This window comes from Acinonyx jubatus, chromosome B1 (assembly GCF_027475565.1).
Source record: "Acinonyx jubatus isolate Ajub_Pintada_27869175 chromosome B1, VMU_Ajub_asm_v1.0, whole genome shotgun sequence".
Classification (NCBI taxonomy): domain Eukaryota; kingdom Metazoa; phylum Chordata; class Mammalia; order Carnivora; family Felidae; genus Acinonyx; species Acinonyx jubatus.
In genome coordinates, this window is record NC_069382.1 from 134410025 (window position 1) to 134418199 (window position 8175).

The window sequence follows — 8175 nt, forward strand, 5'->3', positions numbered from 1 at the left end:
GAATTGGGGCAGAAGTGGTCTTAAGGTGATGGAGTCCAGGCTGAAGTCACGAGCGCTCAGAAGGGTCAGCATCATCAATTCTCTGCTTTTAGTTGGTCTAGTATATGAGTTTTCAAATGGGTTTAGATCCTACAAAGAGGGCTTAAGAATGTGTGTCAGGCCGATCTTTACTTTGAACCAACACTGAGAGTTTTACCACCGATTTTTTTGTCCCTGATACGATTAGATTATCTCCTATTCTTATATTCTTCCACAAGAGGGCTGGAGGCCTAAATGATTTTTTCTTATGTCAAGAAAGCTATGTGTTGTCTTTCTTTTTCTGGGGACCTTTCACTCTTTCTGCCTACACCTTCAGTCTGAGTTGCTCCGAATTTTAACATAAGAGCATGGGGATCAGGGCTAGATTGGGTTGTGAGTGACAGGTATGTGGGCAGCAGCTACATGCAGGTAGGGTCCTGGAGTGAGGCCTAGTACAGAGAGTATCAAGGTAGATTCCAGCCCAGTCCAGAGGTTGAGGGAAGGAGGATGCTGTTGAGAGGTTGCTAACAGGCCTGTGGATGAAGGCTGGGCTGGGAAATAAAGCAAGGGTAGATGTGGTACCTTTTATAACTCTTTCCATTTAAATAGAGCTTTACCACTTTAAAAAAGTGACTCTCACAGGAACCTTGTGAGGAGGGGGCATGAGTTTTTATAGTCAATGACCTCACTTAAAAATGATAAAACCAGGGGCGCCTGGATGGCTCAGTTGGTTGGGCATCTGACTCTTGACTTTGGCTCAGGCCATCATCTGACAGTTCATGAGATGGGTCGGGCTCTGTGCTGACAGTGCACAGCCTACTTGGGATTCTCTCTCTCTCTCTCTCTCTCTCTCTCTCTCTCTCAAAATAAATAAATAAACACTTTTTTTTTTTAATGATAAAACCAAAGACTCAATATAGGTCAAGCAAGTTCCCTTGGATAACCTAAGTTCATGGCCCAGTTGAGACTTAAATAAGGACTTCAAATAAGGATGAAACTTCACTTTCTCTGCTTTCTGAATGCTTGTTCTATAGTCCAAGAAACGAATAACAATTGTAAGAAGCAACACCAGCCTCAGCAGCTAACATTTACTGAGCATTTGCTATGTGCCAGGCCCTGTTCTAAGCACTTTGTATATTTGACCCACTTATCTCTCACAGTATCTCTATGAAATAGGTATTATCATCCCCATTTAACTGACGCAGAGAGATCGAGCAACTAGCTCCAGATGAGGCAGTATGAGAATCCAGATCCAGGCATTCCTGTTCAAGAGCCCAAGTACCTGATAAAGACACTCTCCTTAACTACTTCAAACTCCTCTGAACCCTGTCCTCCACTAGGCTTCGACCTTGCCCTCACCCTATCCTTGCTGTGTCTAGTTGTAACAAGAACCTTGCTAAGTCAGTTTAGAGAATCCGCCCCCTTGATATCTAATCCCCCTTGATATCTGATCAAATTCCTCACGCCCCACCCTCGATATCTCATCAGTCTGGCCTGTCTTCAGCAGGAATCCCTTAATGTCTTAGCACTTTTCCATGCACTGACCTCTTCAGTCTGCTCACTGGCCGTCAATCCCCAGCCACCTTTGCTGTATTTGGAGGTAAGCCCCCTCCCTTTCCCCTCTTTTCTCTTTTCTTGACACCCATCACAACAGTCCTGAATAAACAGTTCTTACAATTTTGACAAGTATCAGAATAACAAAATTTTTAACTAACCACTGGGGTGTGCTGCCTCCTCAGGTCAGAGGGCTGAAGACAAGAATCACAGGTAGGAGGATGGAAAGCAGGAGTTAGCACAAAATGAGATGAACTGGGTGACAGAGCACCTCATCCGTCCCAGACTCCTCCTCCCTCTCATGCCTTTGCACAGGATGTCACTGAGCTGGCCCCACCACTATTCCCCACACTTCCTCACCCCAAAGTCCTATGCACCCTTCTTCACCCTATTTAGATGTCACCAGGTAGAGGTACCCTCCACTTTCCTAGATAGTGTTTAGAACTCCTCTCTGTGAGCAGCGGACTTCTCTCTTACTGCCAGTACTAGAGAACTGTATTGCCATCATTCACAAGCCTGTCTCCCTTAATATGCTGTGAGGGCCATGCCACCTTCAACCCTAAACTCAAAACTTTTTTTAAATTATTTTTTTAATGCTTATTCATTTAAAAATATTTTTTTAAATGTTTTATTTATTTTTGAGACAGAGAGAGACGAGCGTGAGCAGGGGAGGGGCAGAGAGAGAGACAGAGAGAGACAGACAGAATCTGAAGCTCAAGGCTCTGAGCTGTCAGCACAGAGCCCGACGTGGGGCTCAAACCCACAAACCACGAGATCATGACCTGAGCTGAAGTCAGACGCTTAACTGACTGAGCCACCCAGGCGCCCCTGTCTTTATTCATTTTTGAGAGGGAGAGCGTGAGCAGGGGAAGGGGCAGAGAGAGAGAGAGAGAGAGAGAGAGAGACAGAGTCAGATTTAGGTGTTGCTAAATTCAAGATTTTTAAAACGATGCCTAATTTCTTGGTGGCTTACACAATAGAAGTTTATTGTGAATTTTAAAGAACAATTACTGATCTGCAGGAGGGCTTTCATGTGGTAATTTAAAAACCCAGGCTCCGGGCTCCTGGGTGGTTCAGTCAGTTAAGCATCTGACCTCAGCTCAGGTCATGGCCTCACAGTTGGTGAGTTCAAGCCCTGCGCTGGGCTCTGTGCTAACAGCTCAGAGCCTGAAGCCTGCTTCGAATTCTGTGTCTCCCTCTCTCTCTGCACCTCCCCCTTCTCTCAAAAATAGATAAACATTAAAAAAAAAAAAACAAACAAACCCAGACTCCTTTCATCTTGCGGCTCTACCTTCCAGTAAAAGCTTGAAGTTCTCTATATTCAGCAGGAAGATGAGGTAAGGCGATGAAGGGCTGCAGATGCAAGCTGGAGGTAGCTCCCTTCACTTCTGCTCACATCCCATTGGCCACAACTCAGTCACGTGGCCACAACCTAACTGCAGGGGAGATTGGGAAGTAGAGTCTCACTGTGTCGCCTGGAAAGGGGGACATGGGCAGCAGCCAAACTGCCTAGGTTTGAATTACGGTTCCATTACTTACCAGCTGTGTGACTTTGGACAAGTGACTTAATATTTCAGCCATAGTTCCATCATCTGTGTAAATGAGAATGATACCTACAGGGTTGAAACAGGAAATAAGTGAGTCAATATACATAAAGTACTTAGACCAGTGTCCAGCATCTAGTAAATGCTGTGTGAAGGTTAACTATTACCAGCATTAATATCCTCTGATCAAAATTCTCCTGCACCTTCCCCTCAGAGCCACAGTAAAAACTGAAGTCTTTACAATGGCCTATGAAATGCTTACATGAGCTGAACCCAGTTATCTCCTGCTTCGCTCATTACGCAAGGCACCCTGACCTCTTTGCTCTTCCTTGAACGTGCCAAGCGCATTCCCACCTCATGCCTTAACATGCAGTCTCTCTGCCCAGAAGGCTCTTCCTGGGTTTCTGAATGGCTTACTATAAAACTCCCTCAGATGTCTGCTCAAATGCCGCTGCCCTGACTACTCTGTCGAAAACTGCTAACAGCCCCCTCCTATACTTCCCATTTTCCTACTATTTCCCTACTACTATCCTCTATTTTTCTGGGCCATCACAAGGGCAGGAGTTTTGCCTGTTTCCTTCCCTTCAGCATCCCTACCACCTACAATAAAGAGTGGCACAGAGTAGGCCCTCAATAACTGTTTATTCAACATTCAATAAATCAGCAAATGAATGAATGGCGATGCTCCACGGACACTCTAACATCTCTGGCCTTACTAAATGTCTGTTACATGGCGGGGACTATGATTTCTGTATTGTCAGACATCCAATTCATCTATTAAGCACGTGCAATACACAAACACTCCGAACCAAGGGACAAATAACAAAGAAACTTGTTCTCTTATTTTTTTGCTTTCACAGGGATGAATTCCTCCCGGTGTTAGCGTTAACTTTTGCAACTGTGTCTCGTTAGTACTTTCCTGTCAACTTTTTCTATGTGTCAATTTGGGGAAAGAGAGGAATGTAGACAGGAGTCAGTTTTTCAAGATTTGCATCAAGTCAAGCAGCACTTTTTTCCTCACAGCTATGTGAGAGATGGCCTTCCTTTGCTTCAAGTAACACGAACAGAATAGGTGAGAGGTCCGGTATCACTTCTCCACCCAGGGGCTAACTCTAATTCTTGCTTCACACTGAGTGTATTTAAAGACACGCTTCACAGAGTGTTTATTTCCCAGGCTGTGAAAACACTGAAACCGGTTTCAGCTGGTCTGGGTGGAGACTGGACTTGCTACTCACAAGTCTATTGAACCCACCTGTACGGCAACGGAACCTTCCCACAGAACAAAACAAGCTTCAATATGTCTGGCTGCTGCCAACAGCAATTAAGGGCAGGGTCCTGAAACTTCATTTTCAGAGGAAAACAAAGTCTGGGATGCCTTTCACTCCCCCACCCCCACCCCAGCCTCGGCGGGGTTCCTGAGCTTTATTCTCCCAAAGCACCCCTTTGCAACGCTTAGCATTGGAGGTGGTTTATACTTTTCTGTCTCCCCGCACTATAGTCAGCTCAGGAAGGGACCGGCTCTCTTGGGTCACATTTACTACATCATACTGGATGCGTGGCTCAGTAAGTGCTCAATAAATACGTGTCTTGACCACCAACTGCCCGACAACCTCCTAGATGTGATTAATGCGTAGGGAAATGTAATAGGGCACCATGTTTAATCAGAATACCTGAGTCCCATCCTTGACTCCACCTTTTCTAGCTTTGTGACTCTGGAAAAGTTACCTAGCCTTTTTGAGCCTTTATTTCTTCATCTGCATCTGCAAAATAAGAATGATAATAATGCTATATACTCCTCTGGGGCGTTTCTAAGAAGCAAATGTGATGACAGCCTTCAGAGTACTCCAGAGACACTCAAAGCACATCAGCCACAATCAGTTTACGTGGGCAACATACTAGCGTTGGTGCTATGAAAGAACTTGGTGGTGGAAAACCAAATCAGAAATTCCTCATTCGCTTTTGCTTCTTAAAGCATTCAGCATCATTGCCCTCGCCTCCTTCGTGAAAAGTTTCTACTGCACCGTCTCCAGGTGTGGTTTTCTCTGTTTCTTCTGCCTTCTTTGAGTCTTCCTGCCGTCTTATTGCCCTTGCTTTTCTCTTGTGTTCACTCAATATTTCTGGAGGGACTGCCGTGTGCCAAGCACCGGGCTCCCAGCAGGGACCAGAACAGATGTACCGTCTGCTTCATTGGGGTTGTTAAAAAGAAAACCACAGGCCTGAGACAGAGTCACTTATGCCAGGCCAGGTCACCAAACTGAGGCTAAACATTCAACATCACTGCAGTTTCAAATTCCCCCAGAAATGTAATTCTAACAGGTTAGTCGGGAATTTTTTGCCCCAGTGAGGCAATCTGGCCCTCTAGATACCAGAGAGGAAGATGAGGATAAGGTAATCCACATGATAAAACCCCTGTTCTTGCCCCCTTAAAAAATAACACTTACAGACCAGGTGAAAGGGACCATGCCTGAAACAATTCTGCCTTTTCTTTTTCTCACAACTTCCTTGCCCCAGGAAGTTATTAAAACCTTCATTTTTTTACAACTCCTGAGAGTATCTCTCTACTTACTAGGTGAGGTGCCTGATTCATGAATTGCTTAATAAAGACAATTAGATCTTCAAATTCACTCGGTTGAATTGTGGTTTTCAACAGGGTGCCCCCAATGCTGGAGAGACGGGCGTGCAGGTCACCCAGCGAGAATGGGCCTGCAGTGACAGCTCGAAACAGGGGCGATCTTGGGGAGACAGGGAAGGCCATTAGGCACAGATCTGAAGGAGGAGTCTATTCAATCAAATTTTGGAGTCATTTTCAGCAGATTTTGACTTAATTGTCCTTCTTACTGTTTTTATCCTATTGTTGTTTCTATGTATATCATTAATCTTAGCTTTTACCTTTATTAATCCCAATTTCCTGATTTATTTTTCTAAATTTTTAAGATGAGTATTTAGGGACACCTGGGTGGCTCAGTAGGCTGAGTGCCCCGTGTGGGCTCAGGTCATGATTTCACAGTTGGTGAGTCTGAGTCCCACATGGGGCTCTGTGCTGTCAGTGCAGAGCCTGGAGCCTGCTTCAGATCCTCTGTCCCCCTCTTTCTCTCTGCCTCTCCCCCGCTCGCGCTCTCTCTCACAAAAATAAAAGTAAAACATTAAAAAGAAGATGGGTATCTAGTTCCATTATTTTTTGGTTTCACTTTTAAATCACTAAGGCATTTTAGAGCTCTAAATGTTCCTCTTAGTATTACTTTCAGGGGTCCAGCAGGTCTCAATAGAGAGTGGTTTGCTTTTCATTGGTTTCTAAAGAATGAATGAATTCCCTTTTATTTCCTCTTTCATCCAAGACTTACCTAGGAGTTTGTGCCTTCATTTCTGACAATTTAAGGTTTTTCGGTCATCTTCATCATGTATCTATCATTTTTCATTTTTATGAAAAATTTTTCTTTATTTGTGGGATGTAAGAAGTCCTTAGATGTACTATCTCAAGTTATTTGATTATATGATTCAGTTCATCTGAATAAAGTTGTGGCTAGTATAACATCATATTACTTGTAGAGCTGAATGATTATTTTTTTTTTACTATTAATTCTGGCTGATTGTGAGAAAGGTATTTTGAAATCTCTCACTATAATTGTATAAAGTTCTCCTTCCTGCCTTTATGTATTTGGCTGCTATGTTCCTTGATGCCTACCTTGACTGTTATATCGTCTTGATTATTTGTGCCTTTTATCACTACATACGGACGTTCCTTACACTCTAAGTGTTTTTAGCCTGAGGTTCTGCCTTGTCTGACATTAACATTACCACTCCTGTTTTCCTTTGTCTACATTTGCCCAGTGTCTCTTTGCCTGTCATTTTACTTTCACCTTTTTATCATCTTATTTCAAGTATGAATCGATATGTCCAAAGAGCCGTATCTTTGCATGACCGTTTTTCTAACACTTCAAACTTCAAATGAGCTCATCATTTTCTCCCTAAAGCCCTTTCTTCTTCTTTCTTTTCCATCTCAGTCAGGATGGAAAGCTCTTGTTTTGCTGTCTGCTCTGAAAAGAGTATCCAGATGCTGTCCTGCCAGGCTGTCCCTCCCCTTGCCTAGCCCAGGAGCCCTGCATGGCGTTTCCTTGCGCCCACCCCCAGGATGGGCGTGCAACTGCCACTGGCCAAGTAGACATCACTTCCCCTAGCCTTAGGGACCCAAACAAATTAATATAGTACAAACGGGTCCCAAAAGATGATGGCTGTTTTTCAAATGAAGCACTTTAGAGCACAGACTTTGAAACCAGACCCCTGGGCTCAAATCCTGGCTCTATCTCCAATTGGTAACTTTGGACTAGTTACTTAATCTGCCTCAGTTTTCCTGCCTACCTCATTCTTGTGAAAATTATAAGTATCACTATCTGTAAAAATAATTAGAACAGCAGGTGTTTGGCTGGCTCCGTCTGTAGAGTATGTGACTCTTGATCTCAGGGTCATGAGTTCAAGCCTCACATTGGGCATGGAGCCTACTTTAAAAAAAAAGAACAGTGCCTATGATGTAGCATGCAAATGTGGGTGTTAACTCTTGTTATTTTCTCTTGCCCCAGGATCTGGGAGAACAAGCCTGGAGCTGTAGGCAGCCCCCGTGCCACCACAGGGGATGTGAAGTGTGAGTAGGAGTGAAGTCAGCATGAAGAAGAGGAAAGCCAAGGGGAGGACAGATTCAAGCCCTGATCACAGGGTTGAGCCCTGGAACAAGTTGGTCCTAAAGCTGGGTGTACCCAGGATTTTTCAGACATGAGGCAATAAATCCCTTTTTTGTTTAATATTCTGTGACTTGAGGGGTCTGTGAGTGGCTCAGTTGGATAAGCATCTGACTCCTAGTTTCGGCTTAGGTCATGATCTCACCGTTTCGCGAGTTCAAGTCCCACGTCGGGCCCTGCACTAGGCAGTGCAGAGCCTGCTTGGAATTCTCTCTCCTTCTCTCTCTGCCCCTTCCCCATTTGTGTTCTCTCTGACTCTCTGGAACAAATAAATAAATAAATAAATAACTTAAAAAAATATTCTGTGACTTGATTCAAAAAGCCTTAAA